This window comes from Anabrus simplex, chromosome 5 (assembly GCF_040414725.1).
Source record: "Anabrus simplex isolate iqAnaSimp1 chromosome 5, ASM4041472v1, whole genome shotgun sequence".
In the NCBI taxonomy this organism is placed as follows: domain Eukaryota; kingdom Metazoa; phylum Arthropoda; class Insecta; order Orthoptera; family Tettigoniidae; genus Anabrus; species Anabrus simplex.
Window position 1 is genome coordinate 353312391 of NC_090269.1, and position 22422 is coordinate 353334812.

A 22422-nucleotide genomic window follows, 5' to 3' on the forward strand; every position below is an offset into this window, starting at 1 on the left:
CTAGGAGTTGGAAGGAAGCAACCGTGGCCTTAATTAAGGTACAGCCCCAGCACTTTTCCTGGTGTGAAAATGGAAAACCACGGAAAACCATCTTCAGGGCTGCCGACAGTGAGATTCGAACCCACTATCTCCCGGATGCAAGCTCACAGCCGCGCGCCCCTAACCGCACGGCCCTCGCACGGAATTATTATTATGCCAATTAAAAAAGTGAATGGTTGCATCGACAAGGCATTAGCCTTTAGAATAATAATGATTATTATTATTATTATTATTATTATTATTATTATTATTATTATTATTATTATTGAGCTACTATCGTCGTCAACATAGAACCACAAAATTAACAACCAGCTTGGAAAACCGCACCCAAGTGTTAGGGAGCTTATCAAGAATTTAAAGTCTGAAGTGGAGCATTCCAACCTAAAAATAATGATAATGGAACTCCACATGGAAGGGGTTAAAATGAAGAAGAAGAAGAAGAAGTACGTGGCGCTAGTTGAAAGAAACGCGAAAATCACAAAACGCTACTAGGAAAACGGCGAAATAAAACAGTTTTTGAAAACAATGCAATATGTACTGAATCTCGAGTAGTGCTGAAGCTGTTGAGGAAAGTCGTAAATGTAGATTTGTAAATACTGACTGTAATTATATAATTTGTTTTAGGTGACGGGATTGTTATATGTTAGGTTAATTTAGAATGCCAAGGCCTGACGGCCCCTTTCTTTATTGCCAGAGCTGGTTCGTGAATAAATTCAAATATCCCTGGTAATAATTAAAGCGGCTTTCTAAAAGACTTCAGAAGACTGTAGGTGCCTCTAGTGATGCATACTGCTGCCACAATCCACCTAGACAAGCAGCGTAGCATATTTATATAAAATAATATATTCTTGCTCATTATATTCTCGCTTAAGCGCCTTTACTTTGTGCCTGGCCGCCATCTCGACTCATTAATGTGTGTCAAACCCAAATCATCCCCTTCGGGTACCCACTTGTTCGCAATCTGGACTGTTCGCAATCAGGACGATACCCTCCAAAGAACACAGGAACAACTAGAACCACTCATAGGCGAATATCAAGCGGGCTTCAAGCCACGCAGACCCTGTGCAGAACAGATACTCAATCTGAAAACCATCTTGAAACTACGACACACCAGAAAACAACCCACAATCTACACTTTCGTGGACTTCCCGAAAGCGTACGACTTCACTGACCGGCAATCCCTCTTCCTAACATTGAATGAATACGGAATGAACAAGACTCAAAAAATCATCAGATTAACACTCACCAATACAACCTCCCAAGTAAAATTCATGGGAAATATATGTGAAAAATTGTCAGCTAAAAACCGGTGTCCGATAAGGAGATGGACTTTCCTCACTACTCTTTAACATAGCCCTGGACAAAATCATGATAGAATGAGAACAAGCTGTAAAAGCTAAAGGAAATTGGCAACCATTAAGTATGACAAGAAAACATGTACAAATCTCCTGTCTCGCTTTCGCAGATGATCTCGCAACAAACGAACAACAGGCAATCAGCCAAATCGAAACCCTCAAGAAATGCTCAGAAATATTCGGCCTACAAATCTCCTTCTCAAAAACCAAGGTCATGTGCAACCACTGCAACCTCCAGAATTTCAACACGAAATTTGGCTCAATCGAAAAAGTAACTGAGTTCCGATATCTCGAAGAAGTTGTAGTACCAACAGGAAAAGAACAGAAGGTCCTCGAGGTTCGCATCCAGAAAATGAAAAGAGCCCTCGGTCGAACGCATAACATTTACAACAAAAAATGCCTCTCAATCTTCACCAAAATTCGACATCACAACACCGTGATCAAACCTGAAATACTATACGCGAGTGAAACAGCAGATCTCCAGAGAAGACATCCTGAAAGAGGAACGTAAAATCATCAGAAAAATTCTCGGCCCAAAACTGACTGACGAAGTATACCGACTGCAATCTCGTACAAAGACCGAGGAGCTCTCAAACCTTGCAGCCGACATCAGAAAAAGAAGCCCAAAATTTTACGGACATATCAAACGCCTTCCAGAAAACAGATGGACAAGAATCTTACTAGAGGCAACAGAAAACATTCAAACAAATAGGAGGACATCGGAAATCCGCCAAGGCCTGGAAAAATCAGAAATCAAAGTGGCCGACATCGCAGACCGAACCTGCTACAGAACGAAAATCATAAGTGGGAAGTACTGTAGATTCAGAGAGAAACCACAAGAAAAAGACAGGAGCCAAGTGGGCATAAGAACGAAGAACCACGATGAGAGAAAATTTTAAGGCTGCCTGGCAAAGAAGGAAATGCACAACTTCTAAGTGAGCTTTGCGTGACCAGTTTTCTTGTCTTTTAATAATGTTTACGTCCCTCAAATTGCTATGGAATTTTAAATAATTTTAAGAACCGGAATCCAAAGAATGGGACACTTAGACTTTAAATTTTGGCCCAAGAAATAATTTTAAATGTCTTGATTTTTAAATGCGATTACTTCGTGTCGTTGGCTTCTAGGTCACTTAAGGGAGTAAGAATGTTCCATATTGTCCTGCATCTCTGAAACTAGTGTACCTAGAATGTTTAAATTAGTTGAGCTGTTTTGGCATAAGTTCACTATACTAGAATTAAGTAATTCTTACGCTTTGCACAAGATTAACGATTTCCCTTTTCTTAAACCATTATTCAAGGGAACAATAAATAAAATAAGAATTTTTCTGTACTTTGATTAGTATATAAAGTCAGGGGAGAACGGATAGCAAACTAGTCTATAAATACAGTAATTTTATTTGCGCTGAGTGAAATAGTATTTTTCATACTGGCCCTACCAATAAATGTATATGAAAGTTGTAAAAAATAAAATTTACGACTTTCTGCGCTGTAAATATTGATTATATACGAATAATATTTACGATTTTATATTTTTAATCTATTTCCTGCGTTCTATCATTGTTGATGTTAAATATTACTGAAGAGTCTTTTGTAACAAGAAGAGGAGGAATAGTAAATTTTGATTTTCCATGTCTCATATATTTTCATCGAAAAGAAGAAAGGTTATTGTTCCCTGTAAATGTATGTATTTTCTGTCTCAAAGCGGGCTGTGAGCAGACGTCTACATGACACGCGATCTAGAAGACTTTTCGCTGTCTGAATATCGGCGAGGAGGAGCTGGGGAGTTGGATAAATTTCCTTTCTACCATTCCATTACTCTGGGTCATACATATTCTGAAAATTACTGGTACTTGCTCTACTTTCTACTGGTCCATCGAAGTAGTCGAGCTATTTCATCCGTGCTATAGAAAAACTGATAGGACTTTACGAGTTGAACGGATCATGGCAGAGAAGTTTTCAATGGAGGTACCGGAAGTACACCAACTCCGTGCATTTAAACTGGGCGCCTTTTAGAAGGCCATCGGTATCGTGTACTTCAAGCTGTGTATTGGAAGAAGTTTGAACGTTTATCGTCAGATGTCTCTACTGTCTACTGTCCCTCTGGTGGGAAGAAACCAATTAATTTTCGAAGAAATTTGTAATTTCGAGGTTTTCAGAACTGAAATGTTGTACATTCTTTTTTGTGTTCTTAGGTTACTAGCACTGCTATCCCTTCTTTCTTCTTCTAAATTTTCGACCAATAAGGAATTTTGTACGTTTATTAAATCAACCAATAGAATTTGGGGTGTGTACAGGGCTTCGGCCCGGAGAATTCTGGAACCTTCCTCTCCGCTATAAAAGCTGGGGCCTTTTGGGCAATGTTGTCTTTCGATCGCTCCAGTCAAGTCAAGAAGTTTAGAGTGTGTTCATAAAGGAGGCAAGGGTCTAGCCTTGCCCATCTCCGGAAGGCCCACCAGCTCAAGATAATGGCAGACATATTTTAATTATGTAATTGCCTCAGAAAGCTAACTTATTTTTTTTTTGCTAGGGGCTTTACGTCGCACCGACACAGATAGGTCTTATGGCGACGATGGGATGGGAAAGGCCTGGAAGGAAGCGGCCGTGGCCTTAATTAAGGTACAGCCCCAGCATTTGCCTGGTGTGAAAATGGGAAACCACGGAAAACCATTTTCAGGGCTGCCGATAGTGGGATTCGAAACTACTATCTCCCGGATGCAAGCTCACAGCTGCGCGCCTCTACGCGCACGACCAACTCGCCCGGTGAAAGCTAACTTAAGGGGAAGGTTTCAAAGTTCTTTCTTAATGTAAAAATCAATCATTCAATGTAAATTTTCAAACAAGTCTAAAGACCTTAGTCTAACTTAGGGAATAAAGAGTGTGAACCCTCTTCTATCCCCATTTAACTTGGTATTGGGGTGACTATGATTTCGTAAACTTTAAAATTTATCTCTTCCTTTTGTCATTTAAAATTTTCTGTCCATCTAGTCACCTCTGTAGTGTAGGCTGTAACTTCGGGCCATAAGCGAAAATAGGCTTTTAAGTATTTTCAAGTGAACTTCAAAGGAGTGCAAGAGTTCGTCTCCTAACATTTTGGTTCACGGCAGACATATTAAATCTTTTCTTTTTTTTCACTAAGGCCAGGTAGAATAGGTAGTTATTGCCTCTGTTATTTAAATGTAACTTAGACTGTCGAGCGATTAAGCCAATGGAAACAGGTTGTTGTTAACCTAATGTATCGGGCGAGTTGGCCGTGCGGTTAGAAGCGCACGGCTGTGAGCTTGCACCTGGGAGATAGTGAGTTCAAATCCCACTGTCGGCAGCCCTGAAGATGGTTTTCCGTGGTTTCCCATTTTCAGACCAGGCAAATGCTGGGGCTGTAACTTAATTAATGCCACGACCGCTTCCTTCCCACTTCTAGCCCTTTCCTGTCCCATCGTCGCCATAAGACCTATCTGTGTCGGTGCGACGTAAAGCAACTAGCCAAAAAAAAAAAGTGAGATGAAAGTGGACCAAGTACCTCGCCGAAGAAATCCTACTTATGTTCGTCGATTGCGAGCCTTTTTCTCATAACCAACATGCGTGTGCAACTTGTCGATGAGGGAGAAGAGGAATCTAATTGAAGTACTATTGAAAGTTAGGATGAAACATTGCAGGGCTCGCGTGATAAATAGTACCATTATCAGTGTCAATGACTACCACCGTTGAGTCTTAGAATGCTCTAATTGAGCATTTTCCAAGGTACGGTAGTCGAAACAGACGTGGTGCTCGAAATATCGATCTTGGCTTTGTAAACGAGCTATTTTGGCTTAAAAAGAGGGAACAGGTTGCGGAAATAAATGGGAGACTCGTGACACGAATTCCGGGCCAAGAAAGGAAGTGCATGTCAGTTAATTCGGTTCACGACGAACAACAACAATGCGAATTATTATCGAATTCTATTTCTGCACCTCACCTGCCAAGACATGAAATTGCATTAGTGTATAAACAGGTGTGTTAATAATAGTCTTAAGGAACTAAGGAATACAAAGAAATGTTATTCAGATAGATGCCGTATTATTGGAAGTGGTGAAACTGTATTTATACTACGCATCCCTTCTAATTTAAGCGTCTTTGTTTCTCTGTATCATATATTAAGAACGGTAAGTCTCAAGACCAAGCGCTCACTATCATTGGATAGCCTAGAGTTTGGAAATTCAGGATGTTTCTTTCCCGAAATATTGTATGGTAGATCGCTTGCTCTCGACTCATGTCCTCTAATTTTCTTTTGACGTGAACACATCTAAATCGGAGTGCCAGTTTGAAAAGTTCAGCGAGATGGGAATAGGGAGTATTTTTAACGTTATAAAGTTATAAAGGTACAGTCGAGTAGGATACACACATTCACATTCACGTCCAACCAAGAGGAGCGGTTCTCGAAAAAATATTCACGATCTCGACGAGGAATCGATGCACTACTCGAGCGTTCGATTCCGGGCGACATAGCGTAGCGAACACACGCGTTAATAGGCTTAAGTGAAATACAATTCATAGTCAGACCTTGTGTTTACAGTACACTGTGGTTTCTGCAGAGTTGGGAAGTAATAAAGTAAAATTAATCGAATGACTGTCCGGCTCCATGGCTAAATGGTTAGCGTGCTGGCCTTTGGTCACAGGGGTCCCGGGTTCGATTCCTGGCAGGGTCGGAAATTTTAACCATAATTGGTTTAATTTCCTTGGCACGGGGGCTGTTGTCTTCATCATCATTTCATCCTCAACACGACGCGCAGGTCGCCTACGGGAGTCAAATCAAGAGACCTGTACCTGGCGAGCCGAACCCGTCCTGGGATCTCCCGGCACTAAAAGCCATACGCCATTTCATTTCAATCGAATTACTTGTTGTAACGGTTACATTCTTAATCATTTTTACAAAATGTAATTTTTTACTTGAATTTTACTTCTTGAAATAAAATTGTAGTCGTTACATTCAAGTAACTGATACCGTACAGCCTACATCGTGCAGAAACAGAAATGATAAATGATTTGAAGATAACTTTTCAGTTCTCCTACATATGGTTACCATTTTATGTTTATTTTTTTCCACAAACCGGGACACTTTGAATTCTCAGCAATCAGAAAAACTTGTATTAATCACCATCATTACATTATTATTATCATCAGTTGAAATATTTAATTTTAAATACTATAACTCAACTAATACGGTACCGGTACGAAAGATTATCACCTACTACCGGTTTCGGGAAGATAATCAAACTTCGTAACTAAGTCGTGGTTCTCGCAGATCATTGATTCAAATTCCGTACGTGTAGGACTAAATTTCACGTCAAACAGTTGCGAAATTGGTTTCTAACTACAGTCAGCTGATTTGAAACCGAAATCGTAAAAGGGTGTGTGGTAAACAAAAGTTGCTTCTTTAGCAGCCATTGCAAGTTCCCTGTTCTGATGATCCGTGCTCTTGAAATACAAGGTGATAATTATGCATCTGATACCGGTACCGTACAACAGATTTGTGCTTCGCATCCGTACATGGTCTACAATATCAGCTCGACCTCCATGTGCCACAGAAAAAAACACTGCCACTATATTAACACGCCACCTGGGCGATTGCCCTAAATGCACATCAGTATTGATTGATTGATTGATTGATTGATTGATTGATTGATTGATTGATTGATTGATTGATTGATTGATTGATTGATTGATTGATTGTAACTCTGCTTTCTAGCTTACACAGTGTTTTAAAAAACGGATATTCTTTCCGAAGCTCGTCCGTAAACTTACAACTCCGTTTCGGCATTTTGGAAAGAAATTAGAAACACTAGCACAAGAGAAAGACAACATTCACCACTCAACAGAGAAAACAATAACCAAGTGGCAGGTTACTTGCGTTATTACCCTGATTATGTATATGGCGTTAAAAATCACTGCCTTCTTGATCATAAGTAGTGCCACTGCCTTCGTGATATACAGGCCGTATAGTAGCTCTGATGACATCACGCTTTGGGTGGAACTTGGAGGCGATACGCATCCGCTCCGCTTGAATAACACACTCGTTTAAATTACTTAAGAAACTGTTAACACCTTATAAAACCAAAAACTATTCATAAATATTGGTTAGTTCTGACATACAATGCATATCCTTCCCCGTAACGTTCTATTTCTCGCGTACGGTATATCCAGTCGTGTCCGTGAGTATAGGCAAATACAGTAGAGACAATACGCAACACTTCCGGATTTAGCCTTGTTAAAATGGGAGACCAAGGTCTGTCTAGGGAGGTCTGGTCACGCTACCACAATCCTTTGCGGTGGCGGCCATACTGGGTCTTAAATATCGTTATGTGGGCGTGCCCGATGTAATGATGTGAGTTATTACTTGTATTTTGAAGGAAAATGGGATACTGTGCCGCACCAAATTGTCAAAATAAGACAACTGACGGAATTAGAGTGTTTCGCTTCCCGAGCGATAAACAAAGGAGAGCACAGTGGGTACAAAACTGTAGGCGTGACAAATGGCCATCTACAGATAATTCCGTCTTGTGCGCAGTTAGTGAAGTTATACACTCGTATTATTCCTGAATAATAATATGTTTATATGAACGATGTTTTATATTCATAGGTCTTCTTATGTATTTTCTTCTAGCATAATTTTGAAGAATCGCAATTTGAACTAAAAAGGGCAGATGGACGGAGACTACTCAAGTGGAATTCCATCCCAACAATTTTCAACGTCCCTAATCCACCCAAGTCTTTGACATATGATAGGAAACCTCTCTAAAGGAAGGGAATTGTCTTTCAAAACAAGCAAGAAAAGTAACAGGAAATGTGTAATAGTAGTATTGATGTTAATGAAAATTTTCGTTTCATGAGTCCGGCTCCATGGCTAAATGGTTACCGTGCTGGCCTTTTGTCATAGAGGTCCCGGGTTCGATTTCCGGCAAGGTCGGGAGTTTTTTGCTTTACGTCGCACCGACACAGATATGTCTTACAGCGACGATGGGATAGGAAAGGCCTAGGAATTGGAAGGAAGCGGCCGTGGCCTTAATTAAGGTACAGCCCCGGCATTTGTCTGGTGTGAAAATGGGAAACCGCGGAAAACCATCTTCAGGGTTGCCGACAGTGGGGCTCGAACCCACTATCTCCCGATTACTGAATACTGGCCGCACTTAAGCGACTGCAGCTATCGAGCTCGGTGGTCAGGAATTTTAACCGTAATTGGTTAATTTCGCTGGCCTATGTCTTCAAACCAACAATTTGTGTCCAGCTTGCCATCATTACAACAATAATTGTTAGTAGCAGTCTTATACGGTATTGTAGTTATTATTTACAGCTATATTTCATTCATCTTAAATGCCCTATAGAATACATTTTATGGCTGGACAAATACTTAAAGATCACAACACTCGCTCTAACGAAGTACTATAACTTAACGTACCGTAGCCTAACATAATATCCTAATGTAATCCCTAAAATAGCCTAACCTAGGTTAACTCAACTGAATGACTGAATTTCTATTTTTAAAGGAATCGTGTCTACCAATGGCTTTTATTTTCTTAACCATTATTATTATTATTATTATTATTATTATTATTATTATTATTATTATTATTATTATTATTATTATTATTATTATTATTATCATTATTATTATTATATGCATGAATGTTAGGACTCAGTTAAGAGCCCCGTGGTCGCCAACCCACGCTCCCTAGTTAGGAGCTCCTGACGCCCCTTTCAGTCACTTCTTATGACAGGCAGGGGATACCATGGGTGTTGTTCTGTTGCCCCCACCCACAGGGAGAAATCAATTTGCGTTGTGACTACGAGGCCCTTAGCTGAGTCTTTATATTGTTTTCACTTACTTGTGTTAGGCTCTCACCTATTCTAGCCCATCCGACCTCCCCTGGTCAACACTTGTTCTTTTCCGACCGCGACGGCATTAGTGCATTCGAGGCCTAGGAAGTTTTTCATTTCCAGCCACTTTGTGGCCTTCATCTTTCTTTTGCCGATAACTTCATTTTTCGAAGTGTTGGACCCCTTCCATTTGTTTTCTTCTGATTAGTGTTTATAGAGGATGGTTGCCCAGTTGTACTTCCTCTTAAAACAATAATCACCACCAACACTTGGTACTATATTGCTGCATGGGTTATCAAACTAGTTAAGAGTAGCTAAAAACATCACTCTTGTTGCACATGTGCAGACTATTTTTGCCTTCGAACCCAAAGAAATACCACATGAATGGATAACAACAGTTACCATACACAATTTAATGACTCAACTCAAGAGGCATTCAGTGTTTGTCAAGTTACTGGGGTAACCTTTTAGAAACACAGTATCGGTAATTACTTTCTTAATAAAGAAAACGTTGAAGGTAGTTTATTACAATTGTCTTTTAGTACTTTAAATACAGTACTTCAAGTTCAGTATTTCATGTACCGGTAATCATAATATGACACAGGTACTGTACAGATTTCTATGTTTCTGTCAATAAGATTACGTATTTGACAGATGATATTAATAAGAAACACAGTGAGACAAAGGTGTAAGGAAGTAAAAGAGCAGGACATGAGCTTTTCTGTTGATTCTTGTTTCTCAAAAAAAAAAAAAAAAAATTCAGGCTCTGTTAATTATCTTCCTATTCAAACAGCTGTGAATGTATTAATATCATTTAAGTGTTATACAGTTATATATACATGAACAGTAGATGACCAATTAAATTCTTTATGAAAAATAGTTGGTATTTGGTTTTTATTTCAATGTACAGCACCGAAATCCTCTAAATTCGAATGCACTTGCCTTTAGTTACGCTCGCTTAAAGACCCAATATGGCGGCTCCATAAGAAGCATTCGTGACTTGACCTCCCTAGACAGACCTTGTGGGAGACAAGTCGTAAGTGGCACTCCTAGTGGCTTGACCTGAAAATTCGCGCTAAATTCAAATATCAATGGAAAGGTAGCCTATATACGGAAATGGATAAATAACTTACGTCTAGAAAGAAAGTGTTACTAAGATATTAACTTCAAAGTTGCTAAAGCAATTGTGGATAAATGAATGAAGAATTATTTAACAGGTTATTATTTAAAGACTGAAATTAGACATATAATCAAGATGTGAAATGGACTGCTGTGAAAGGGCTTGATCTTTCATTTATGCATTACTTTTTTACCTTTAGAATTCCTGCCTGAACGTTCACGGCTAGATTTTTCCTTTTTCTCATTTAAAAGGATTGTATCATCATATTAAAACACTTGTCAACAAAAATATCGGCGCATTCCTTACACATGATTCAATGAATTTACATTTAAGAGCTGGACAATTTTCCTTTTAACTTGAAGCCTGCTAACAGAAAGAAAATCTATAAATTTAGCCTCAAAAACATTCAAACTTTCCCTATAAACAATACTTGCCATAATGCAATTACATTAGGGTAAAGCAAATTTTCATCATCATATTGTTTCAACAAAATATGTCGTCCGACTCGTTGGCTGAATGGTCAGCGTACTGGCCTTCGGTTCAAAGGGTCCCGGGTTCTATTCCCGGCCAGGTCGGGGATTTTAACCTTCATTGGTTAATTCCAATGGCCCGGGGGCTGGTTGTTTGTGCTGTCCCCAACATCCCTGCAACTCACATACCACATATATCACTATCCTCCACCACAATAACACGCAGTTACCTACACGTGGCAGATGCCGCCCACCCTCGTCGGAGGGTCTGCCTTACAAGGGCTGCACTCGGCTAGAAATAGCCATACGAAATTTGAACAAAATATGTACATTTCTTAAATCACTCATATTTTCTTCAGTGCTTGACAACGCATTACGGCATTCCAAATGGGGTAACTTGGAACACAACCAGCCACACTTATATGCATATGTATTTTCCTGAATTAAATCAAATCCACAGATCACACCTACAACACATCAGTATTGAAGTTTAACTGCTGCACTATACAATGAAATATGCGTATTATATTTTAAGCCAGTTAAATTATGGGTCAAGCAGGTCAGAAGTTTATGAAGTAGGCTACTATAAAAATCTCTTTGTCACTGGAAGAATATATATGCAAACACAATATTACTTACATTTTCTTGCCACGAGGGAAACGGAAGAAAGACCACACATTCTTCTCTACTTCATAGTTACTGCAGCCAAACACAGCACATACCTTTCCCCTCATGTTGAGAGGAGATATGAAGGAATGACACACGCTACTATTTAATTATGTCAACTCACTGAAAACGCATAAATAACACCAAAAACTTCACACACAAATACACGTGCTCTTATGACAGAATCAGTAGTTCCCAGGTCAATCCGCTATAAAGAGCTCTAATAGCTGTCCCTCGATATCTCGCTGAGTGTCGCGTATTGTCTCTACTGTATTTGGTACAGGCCAACACTTTGAGACATATTCTTGTGATTTCTATCCATTTTATAGTCAACTGGAAAATTCACATTATACACACTGATAGAAAACAAGCAACCAATTACCAGTACAATATACTACAAATGTAAATTATTCCTGTACCACCAATTCAGTACCTACAAGAAAGACCTCGATAATGTTTTGAGATGGACAGCTGGCAATGGTATGATGATAAATGGAGTTAAAAGTCAAGTTGTGAGTTTCACAAATACAAAAAGTCCTCTCAGTTTTAATTACTGTGTTGATGGGGTGAAAGTTCCTTTTGGGGATCATTGTAAGTAAGTATCTAGGTATTAATATAAGGAAAGATCTTCATTGGGGTAATCACATAAATGGGATTGGAAATAAAGGGTACAGATCTCTGCACATGGTTATGAGGGTGTTCAGGGGTTGTAGTAAGGATGTTAAGGAGAGGGCATATAAGTCTCTGGTAGGACCCCAACTAGAGTATGGTTCCAGTGTATGGGACCCTCACCAGGATTACTTGATTCATGAACTGGAAAAAATCCAAAGATTTGTTCTGGGTGATTTCTGACAAAAGAGTTGCGTTACAAAAATGTTGCAAAGTTTGGGCTGGGAAGACTTGGGAGAAAGAAGATGAGCTGCTCAACTAATAGCAATTGCAAATAAAAACACTCATCGTTGCTTGGATGGACTGAATAAATTCGACCTATTGCATCGGTGGAATATACGTTTGGGTAACCTGGAACTGGTTTTCCTTGTTTCCGTCATTGACATTTCTTTGAGGATTGATTCCAAATATAATACTTTGGCATTTCAGAGTATAGCAGAGTTCGGGCGAAATCATCATTCTGACACAATTAAAAAAACTGGTCAAGGTTGTAGATGGTCGTTCAACAGCTCGTTGTAATGTGTTCTGAGCCATGAAATATACTCTTTGATAATTTTCTAAGTGTATGGCTAAGTGAACAACAGTGGGGTGTCTTTCATGAATGGGAAAAGAAAAAATGTGCCAAATTGCTTCATTACTGCTAACGTAGTGGTCTATTTGGTACTGGGTAACTTCATCATTGAAATTCTCTGCACTAACTCCAATCACAGCCATGTCACTTCCTTTGGTTATATATTTACAACTGTATTTGATAGATTTGACGGAATGGCAAGATTCAACATTGATGTAAGCCTTGAAAGTCTTTGAGAGGATCGGTGAATATGGAACGATCCAACGATTTTCAGTTTCAATGTATTGTTGATTCACTTTGACTATTGTTGATCTTCCATTGTATGCAGTCGACCGGCGACGATTCAGTGGATAAACTTCATTTCCGGTAATTGTTTCTATTACTAATACCTGTGGATAATGCTTTGAACATTTACCATCCACCATACATGGTGAATTTTGATTAAGTGTTCCACAGGGACCATGAATCACGTTTTTAATAACTACCTCATGCAGGCCTGGATCTACTTGTATATCAGGGATTTCATCTGATATCACTTCATCAACTTCATTTGTTCTTATATTCTCAACCAACCAAATCAGAATATGTTTATGAGGCAATCCACATTTCTGCCACTCCACAGAATACATCCAGCAACGCGTCTCACTAAACACGCTATGTTTCACAATGAAATCCATTAAAGATTTCAACTTTTGTTGGAAGACTCTAGCCATAATATCATGGCGATCAATGGCCAGGGAATAACTCCTGTTTGATTTCTATCCACTGCAGATTGCACGTGAATGTGATAAATAAATCTGCTGTGCCATAATGACGAATATATGACATGGCATCTTGAGCATATTCATGCATATGTCGAGGACTTCCGATGTATGTTGCTGAAAGAATGGTCATACGGCCGATATTCTCTGCATTGCAAGTGATAATCCTACATTCTCTGCATTTCCATCACTGTTAATTACATCTCGAAGGTGAATCTACTCTTCAGAACGGAGTTTGCTCTGGTTCAACTTGATGAATGCCAAACACTCTGTGTCACTTTTGACATACATATCAACAGCATACTAATGAATTAATCGCCCACATTTCAATATGTGATTGTTTTCATTTTCACGAACCATAAGGCGGTATGAATAATACTTCATTGAAGTGACTTTTTTGTTAGTTTTGGCACCTGTAAATAAATTATTGTTTTAATGACAGTGATTGAACTTGCATACAATACAGATAGTAGCTGATACAAAACATCCAAATTTATAATTACCTGTAAGGTGATTTATCTTCTTGATCGAGAAGTGATAACCATCTTCACCTTGCCAAAATATGATGGGATATTGTAGCGCATCGTATGAGCGGTGTGTTTCATCCACACACTGTAACTGATCATTCCGGTGATGTAAAACAATATCACAGGCTTCCGAATTTTCTCCAACTATAACAATGGCAACTTTATCAATTGTTGGTGCATTGAAATGTCTTGCACGTTGGCCCACAGGAGTTTTATCAGCTTTGATTACAGTTTTGTGATTATCAGATGGTATGAGATCCGGTGCAGTTTTGAACATTATAATCAACTGATTGTGTTGATGAAAGAAAGTTTGTAATTGTTCTACAATAGACCTCTTCACTGAACTGTTTTGTGCACAATGCAGATCAATTTCTTGTATTGAATTCCCCATGAAATAAATATCCAGGGACTTGTAGTCGCCATCTAATACCAGCAACAGTGAACCTGCTCTATGATATATTTGGCCTTGTATCTGTAGATTAAGGAGGACAGGTTTGTTATTTTTGTCACAAAAACTATAAAATAAAATAAACAAAGCAATATGGGGATAAGTCTGTTTGTTATATGTTAAAAGAAAGCAATATGGGGGAAAAGTCTGTTTTGTTATAATTATGTTACCTTGAAAGTTGGCATGAAATTGTCCCAAAGTACATTTGTTGCCCCAAATGAAGTAATTTGAAAGCAGTTTTTTATATTTTTGGATAATTGTAAGGAAATGTATGGAATCTGTTCCTGTTCCTGAAACCAATGAGTATAATGGATCTGGTGGTGGAATCAATGGCACTTATTTCACTTTGCCATTTGCGCAACACAATCCAGTGGCTTCATTTTTGTATTTCAATGCCTTACAATTTTGGAAAACTGAGTTCATAGATCCAATAGGAATGCATTGGTAGGCACTGTAATCAATTGAAACATCGTAACTGAAAGCAGCTCGATTCAAACTTGGAAGATTATTAGCTAAACAATGCGGTGCATGGGTTTGTGATATTCGAATCCTTTCAGTTTCATTTCGCTCTTCACATTGTTGTGCAGTCTGATTAGACTGAAAACGAGCTTGGCTTGTAGCATTTCGAGTTCTTCGACCAAAGTTGCTCCGCCCGCATCTTATAGGCGGCATGAGTCTTGAAATGAGTATACTGTATATGGAAGCACACACAAAATAAACCAATAAACCAAAGAAATTGATGAACTTGTTTGTTGAGAAGCAAAGATTTAAAAATTATCAGGGTAGACAAAAGTCTCCAACTATAACAAAACACGACACTGCATGCGACTGTCTTGAGAGCGTATGTTGTGCAAACGTGGGAGAAGGAAAGAGGGACGAACAGTTTGAATGGAAAAAGAGAAATGGGGCTTTTACATTTTTCCTGGCATTTTTTCCAATTTTTCTCTTCATAAAAAGCTTACTCGGACTTTGATGAATATTTGAAAAAAAGAATTAGCCGAATTGGTCCAGCTGTTCCCAAGTTTTGTGCTTAGGAACACATTTATTGGTCCATTTTTATTTATATATATTCATAGCATCCAAATCAGATATGGTAGATCATTCCATTACAAAACTTCTGAAAGACAGATCTGTGTACATTTTCCCTTTGGAATTTCAAAATGTGCATGCACAAAATTCCTTTGCTCAGATTCAATATTATAAAACTGGGCCACATTTAGCTGGCCTTCCGCACATAATGTAGATGTAAGCAAATTTCATTTGAATATGCTGGAAGCTCCAAGGGAACTGAGCAGCCAACAGCCAAGCTGACAGGAACCTGCCAACCATCAGGCGATAACATGATACTCCCTCCTGCTTGACCACCTCAAAGACTCTGCCCAGCCATCTTGAAGATTAGAAGAAGCTGTAACTCATTATAAACAACCCAGTAGAGTGTTTAAAAAATACATATATATTTTTGAACTGACATTGAAACCCAGGATTATCTATATATATAAAATAAGAGTTTTGTCTGTACATTGCTCAGAATTTGAAAATAATGGTATTTCTGTATCGGTCATGTCCATAGTAACAAGAAAATGCACTTTTTACTTTTCCGTAATGTCTGTCTGTCTGTCTGTCTGTCTGTCTGTCTGTCTGTCTGTCTGTCTGTCTGTCTGTCTGTCTGTCTGTCTGTCTGTCTGTCTGTCTGTCTGTCTGTCTGTACAAGCATCACGAGAAAATGGTTCAAGAGAATTTAATGAAAATCGGTATGTGAAGTCGGGGGATGAGCCTCTACAATCTAGGCTATAAATTATTTCATTCACGCTGAGTGAAATGGTAGTTTAGGGGAAGGCCTAACATTGAATTCTCAACTATTTATATTATTAGTGGTCTAATGAAAATCGGTATGTGAAGTCGGGGGATGAGCCGCTACAATCTAGGCTATAAATCATTTTACTCACGCTGAGTGAAATGGTAGTTTAGGGGAAGGCCTAAAACTGAATTCTCAACTATTTATTAGTGGTCGTATTTTAAAGAAAATGGGCATGCAAAGTTGGGGAATAAATTGCTACAATCTAGGCTATCAATAATTGTATTCACGCTGAGAAAAATGGTAGTTTAGGGGAAGGCCTAAAATTTAACTTCCCAAATATTGTTGTTATTAGTAGTCCTATCTTGGTGAAAATTGGTATGCAAAGTCAGGAAATAAGTCGCTATAGTCTAGGCTGTAAATTATTTTATTCACGCTGAGTGAAATGGTAGTTTAGGGGAAGGCCTAAAATGTAATTCTCAAATATTTCTTATTAGAAGTGTAGTCGATGAATGCTACGTAACTAAGGTTATATAGTATTAAATTTCCTATTATTCATGTCTTATACATTGTTACCGTACTGGCTATGATCACCAAGATATTCATGAATTTGGATTTTTGTTACTAAGTCCATATCAGCGCTGAGTAACGAGAAAATGGGTAAACAGTATTTAATGAAAATCGGTATGTAAAGTCGGAGAATAAAAAACTACAGTTTACGGTATAAAATATTTTACAAATCACAGAGTCGAAAGAAAACTAAATGTGTAGGCCTACAATATAGAAAATTCATAACATTGATCAACAATAACATTACATTGACCATTGTTTGTCGTGATGTGCTTTGTGCCTTCTGTTGCCCCTCATCTCCGGTAGATAGGATTACTGTTGCGTACAGAGTATTTATTATTTTATTTCCGTCACACCAACATAGATAGGTTTTTGGCGACGATGGGATAGGAAAGGGCTAGGAGTGCCTTAGGCCTTAATTAAGGTACAGGCCCAGCATTTGACTGGTGTGAAAGTGGGAAACCACGGAATACCATCTTCAGCGCTGCCGACAATGGGGTTCGAATCCACTATCTCTCGGATGCAAGCTCACAGCTGCGCACCACTAACCACACGGTCAACTCGCCCAGTCGGACAGAGTGTAACAGCCTGCCTGAATAATGATGGGAAGTAGCTGGGGAGTTAGATAACTTTCTTCTTTAGCATGCCATTCCCCTGGTTTATAAATTTTCTGATACTACTGGTACGTAACACACTGGATCATCATAGCATTGGGGCTATTCAATCCCTACTCTGAGGCATTGATTCGAATGAACAGTGTGCATATTTAGCGGAATAATGACAGATGAGTGTTCATGGCAATCTGCGGCCTGGTCATCCCAGCTCTGGAACTTTGGACTATTAGATTGGCATCGCAATCTAACCGCAGCACTGTTCATTAAAAGTGATAAGACGTGCGGCTTTAAATTTCATCGAGTATTTTATATGATAGCATTGCTTTCAATCACTATATTCATACTTACGTTTTTGTAATGACCTATGTTGATTTCAGTTAGGAAAACCACAAAGTCAGTCTTTCTGAGAATCCCGTAGCGAAGCACGGGTAAATCAGCTAGTAATTTAATACATCAACCATGGATTATAACACAATTTATGTAGGTATTTATTTAATTAATGAAACATGATACTTACAAGGAAATTTTTATTCCTACTGAGGTCCTGGAATTATCTACTGCTCCATCTAGTGTTCACCATGTCAATTTGTTTACACCTTATCAGATTTTTCACCCAAGCAATGATGTGGCATTTTTCTTAATGATGATACAACTCCTTCATCTCTACGTAACTATTGCAGCCAAAATCAATTAATCTGTTTGTCATATTCATGCCTCAGTCTTCTTATAAATTGTTAACCCTAATACTTATCCAAAGCTATATCAACAGGGTACCATTGTCTCAAGATGATGATCAAATTGTTTTCTTCTCATTAACTTCATCAGTCACCACTGACCTGCATTTGGGGCTGTAGCCCCAGTGGCAGATTTCTTATCATTTGTTTACCTAGCCTTGTCTTAAAGTATTTCAAAGAAGGTGGAAAGCTATCAAACATCTCCCTTGGTAAACTATTCCAATCACTAATCCTTCTTCCCATAAACAAAAATTTGCCCCAAATGATTCTCTTGAGTTCTAACTTTACCTTCATATTTTTCCTACTTTTAATAACTCCATTCAAGTTCATCCATCCACTGATGTCATTCAATGTCATGTCTCTGCTGACAGCTCGTCTCTTTACTCCCAAATCTTCCCAGCCTGAAGTTTGTTTCATGTTTGTAACACTAGGTACTCTTTTCCTGGAAATCACCCAGAACAAATGCTGTTGCATTCCAATTCTTGACTCAAGTAATCCTGGTGAGGGACCCATACATTGAAATCATACTCTCATGGGGTTTTACTAGTGGTTTATACACCTTCTCATTTACATCTTTACCACAACCCCTAAACACCCTCATATGAGTATGAAGAGATCTGTAACCTTTATTTTTAATCTCATTATGTGATCAAATTAAATCAAATCAAAATCACTTTATTTGCAAATGAGTGTCTACCTTGGTGGCAAATGTAGCGCAAAATTTTAAATTAAAGAAAAGAAGAACAATTCCTAAAATAAAGTACTATATAATTTATACTAACAATTTTTCCATTAAACACTCATCCTTAATAAATTTATATTATTTACAAAATTCTACTCATAATATCTTCTGTACTTACACACACAGTCAACTCATGTACAGTATGTAGAACCACTTCAAATAATAGTATACAACTGCTACAAGATTTAAATTTACATTACATTTACTCATGTTTGTACATAACATGCATAATGATCTGCTGCGTCTTAACCAGAGCCCCTTTTGCCACCGTTTGTCAGAGTTCCTGAAGGGCATTCACAGCTACTGTAACAGTCGCCCTGGTGGTTGGCAGGTTCCTATCAGCTTGGCTGTTGCCAGCTCAATCTCCATAGACAAGGGAACGGAATTAATTTATTTACAAACATTCTTTATATACAATAACCTGCACAGGTCAAATGTCCTCTAACATTTCTTTTCTACGTTGCTGTTTATTCTTTTCTTGAATATCTGTACAGATCTTGGAAAAGGATCAAACACTTCCCCTAATAAACTGACAATGCAGAAATCAATCACTACGGATCTGCATTTCGGGCAGTCGCCCAGGTGGCAGATTCCCTATCTGTTGTTTTCCTAGCCTTTTCTTAAATGACTGCAAAGAAATTGGAAATTTATTGAACTTCTCCCTTGATAAGTTATTCCAATCCCTAACTCCCCTTCCTGTAAATGAATATTTGCCCCAATTTGTCCTCTTGAATTCCAACTTTATCTTCATATTGTGATCTTTCCTACTTTTAAAGACACCGTCCAAACTTATTCGTCTACTGATGTCCTCCCACGCCGTCTCTCCACTTACAGCTCGGAACATAACATGCTTACAATATTGTGGTTTTTTATTTCCCACCTTTTCAATACAATTGGTTTTATGTTGTTAGATCAGAATGCTACAACACTGTTTTATAGAGACATGTTTCGCTTGAATTTCAAGCATCCTCAGCCTATATAATCATCTCAAGGTTAAGGCCTGTCGTATTTGATTAGTTTTGACAAATTTGTGCTTAATTATAATTCTAACAATAAAGTAATAAAATATATAAACATAGGAATTTATGAACACATTAATAGTTTGAAAATATGAATGACTATACTAAAATTGGAATAACCGTTAATTCTAAAGATATTGACATCCGAAACGCAGTGTCTTCAAATGTTGAAAATTTGGCTAAAATTGTTTTCTCAAAGTCCTAGTTTATTAAAAACAATTGTAATTTGACTTCTATGTTAAAACTTGAGTCGTAGTTAAAACTTATTGGTGTCTTAAAATTAAAATCTTGGATCCGTTTGGAATTCGGCTTCTTGTTTTAATGTTGAGGCTTGCTACAGTAATTTAATAGTTTTGGACAGTAAAATATTGAATTAGTTAGTTTCATTGAATTAGTCTTGTTTTTACAATCAGATTTTCCGTTGGTAGTAGTTTGTATTTATGAAGTATTTAAAAACATATCAGATGTAAGGATTTTCAGGTGTTTGCTCTATTAACCAGCGTTTCATCTTAGGTCTGACACTAGACTCGTCAGAGTGGGATGTGTCAGACCCTACCCACTGATGCTAGGTGTATGCAGGTGAGCTTATCAGAAGCCTTATATGAGGCACAGTCTGATAACTGCATACGGGAGATATATCTCCACAATGGAATTATTGCCCGCCTAGCAATTCCGAATGGAAAATTCTAAATTCCCATGGAGGGAATTAGATATTTTTCACCAATAGAGCATGTCAAAAACATATCAGATGTAAGGCTTTTCAGGCGTTTGCTCTATTAACCAGCGTTTCGTCTTAGTTCTGACACTAGACTCGTCAGAGACCCTACCCACTGACGCTGGGTGTATGCAGGTGAGCATATCGTCATCATCATCATTACGTGGTTGGTTCATTCCCACTCCTTGGGAGTGGGCGGGCCACCAGCTCAACCAAGGAGCTCTTTGGCCGTTCGAAAAGAAAAGATAAGAAAGAGAGATAGCATTAAAGGAGGTATCGTACATACCGGAAAGGAAAAGAAACTAGAGTAGGCGCAGGGGCACCGGGACGACAGGGGAGACCCGCAAAGCACCCCGCACAGAGCAAGGCCTCCGCGAACACCTGAGAAAGTGCGACTAGGAAGTTAGTAGTTACAATGTATCCCGGGCGCGTATGTATAGGAAAAAATTACAAAATCGTACAAGAGATTTTACAAATATTGAGCGGCTGGAGGTAATGAGGACTGCGGAAATGGAGAGGAAGGGACAGGGTAAGATTGTAAGAGGAAGTAGTATAGAGTGGTAGACAGGTTAGTGACTGATGTGGCCAGTAGACGGAGAAGGTCCAATATCGGAAGAGGCGGCAGGGGAGCAGGTATGTAGGAAGTAGGGATCAGAGGTTGGTGCAGGGGCGGGGTGGGTGGCGGGGCGCGTGGAGATCAAGAAGAAGCGGTGGTAGGAGGAGAACTGACAGGAGAGAGTTGCGAAGAAGTGGGGGGTCGGGCGTGCCGCGGCGGGGAGTGAGAGGGCTCCACTCGATGGGTTCGGCCGCGAAAGTGGACTCTGGAGGTGATGAGATGATCCACGTTGGCGAAGGAAGAGAGTCGGAGGCGGACCATGAAGGTCGGACCATCGTTGTTGAAGATGCGGAAAACCTTGCTGACAGGAACACCCTCCAGTTACAGTTCTTGGAGAATATCGTCATCGGTGACAACAGGATCGATCCCACAGATGACGCAGCTCAGTGATGAAAACTGTTGACGTGGCAGGGTAGAGGTGACGGTGGCATCCGTGAGAGGGGGCAACTGGGAAGATGATAGGGTTGTAGAGAGGGTGGTGGAGGTGGTGGACATGATAGGAGATGGATGACTGTAGGTGACAGAGGAGGAAACAGATGTCCGGGTAGGATGGACTGCAGGGGTGGTAGTGGCAGGGGTAGTAGTAGGAAGAGTGGTAGTAAGAGAAGTAACGGGAAGTTGAGAGACAGGGAGGGAAGTAGTATAAGGGGACACGAATTTGATGGGAAAGTTAGGGTCGGAGGCCAATTGATGCAAAAGATGGTTCGGGGGAGGAAGTGTTTTATGCTCTTTATTGAATAGATAGACGCGGCCAGAGGCGCGAAGAGTCTCGGATTCCAGTGCATCCGTGAGAAAAGCCACTACATCCGGAGAAGGTTGGCCAGACAAGGCATCTTGTAGGTGGAAGACGACGTTAATCCGAGCACTGAGGTTGACAAGCTCCTGGCGAATAGCAGCGGGAGTATGAACAGTATCCACGTTCTTGATGAGCAAGGAGCAATCTGCCATGGTGAGGGGAGGTGACAGCCAACTAGGCGTCTGCCTGTTGAATTATTCTTGGGCCGACTGAGAATGCGAGATGAGCGCCACCCAGCCGAAAAAATCGTGGACAACAACAGAGTATGAGGGATGCAGGTGAGCTTATCAGAAGCCTTATATGAGGCACAGTCTGATAACTGCATATGGGAGATATATCTCCACAAT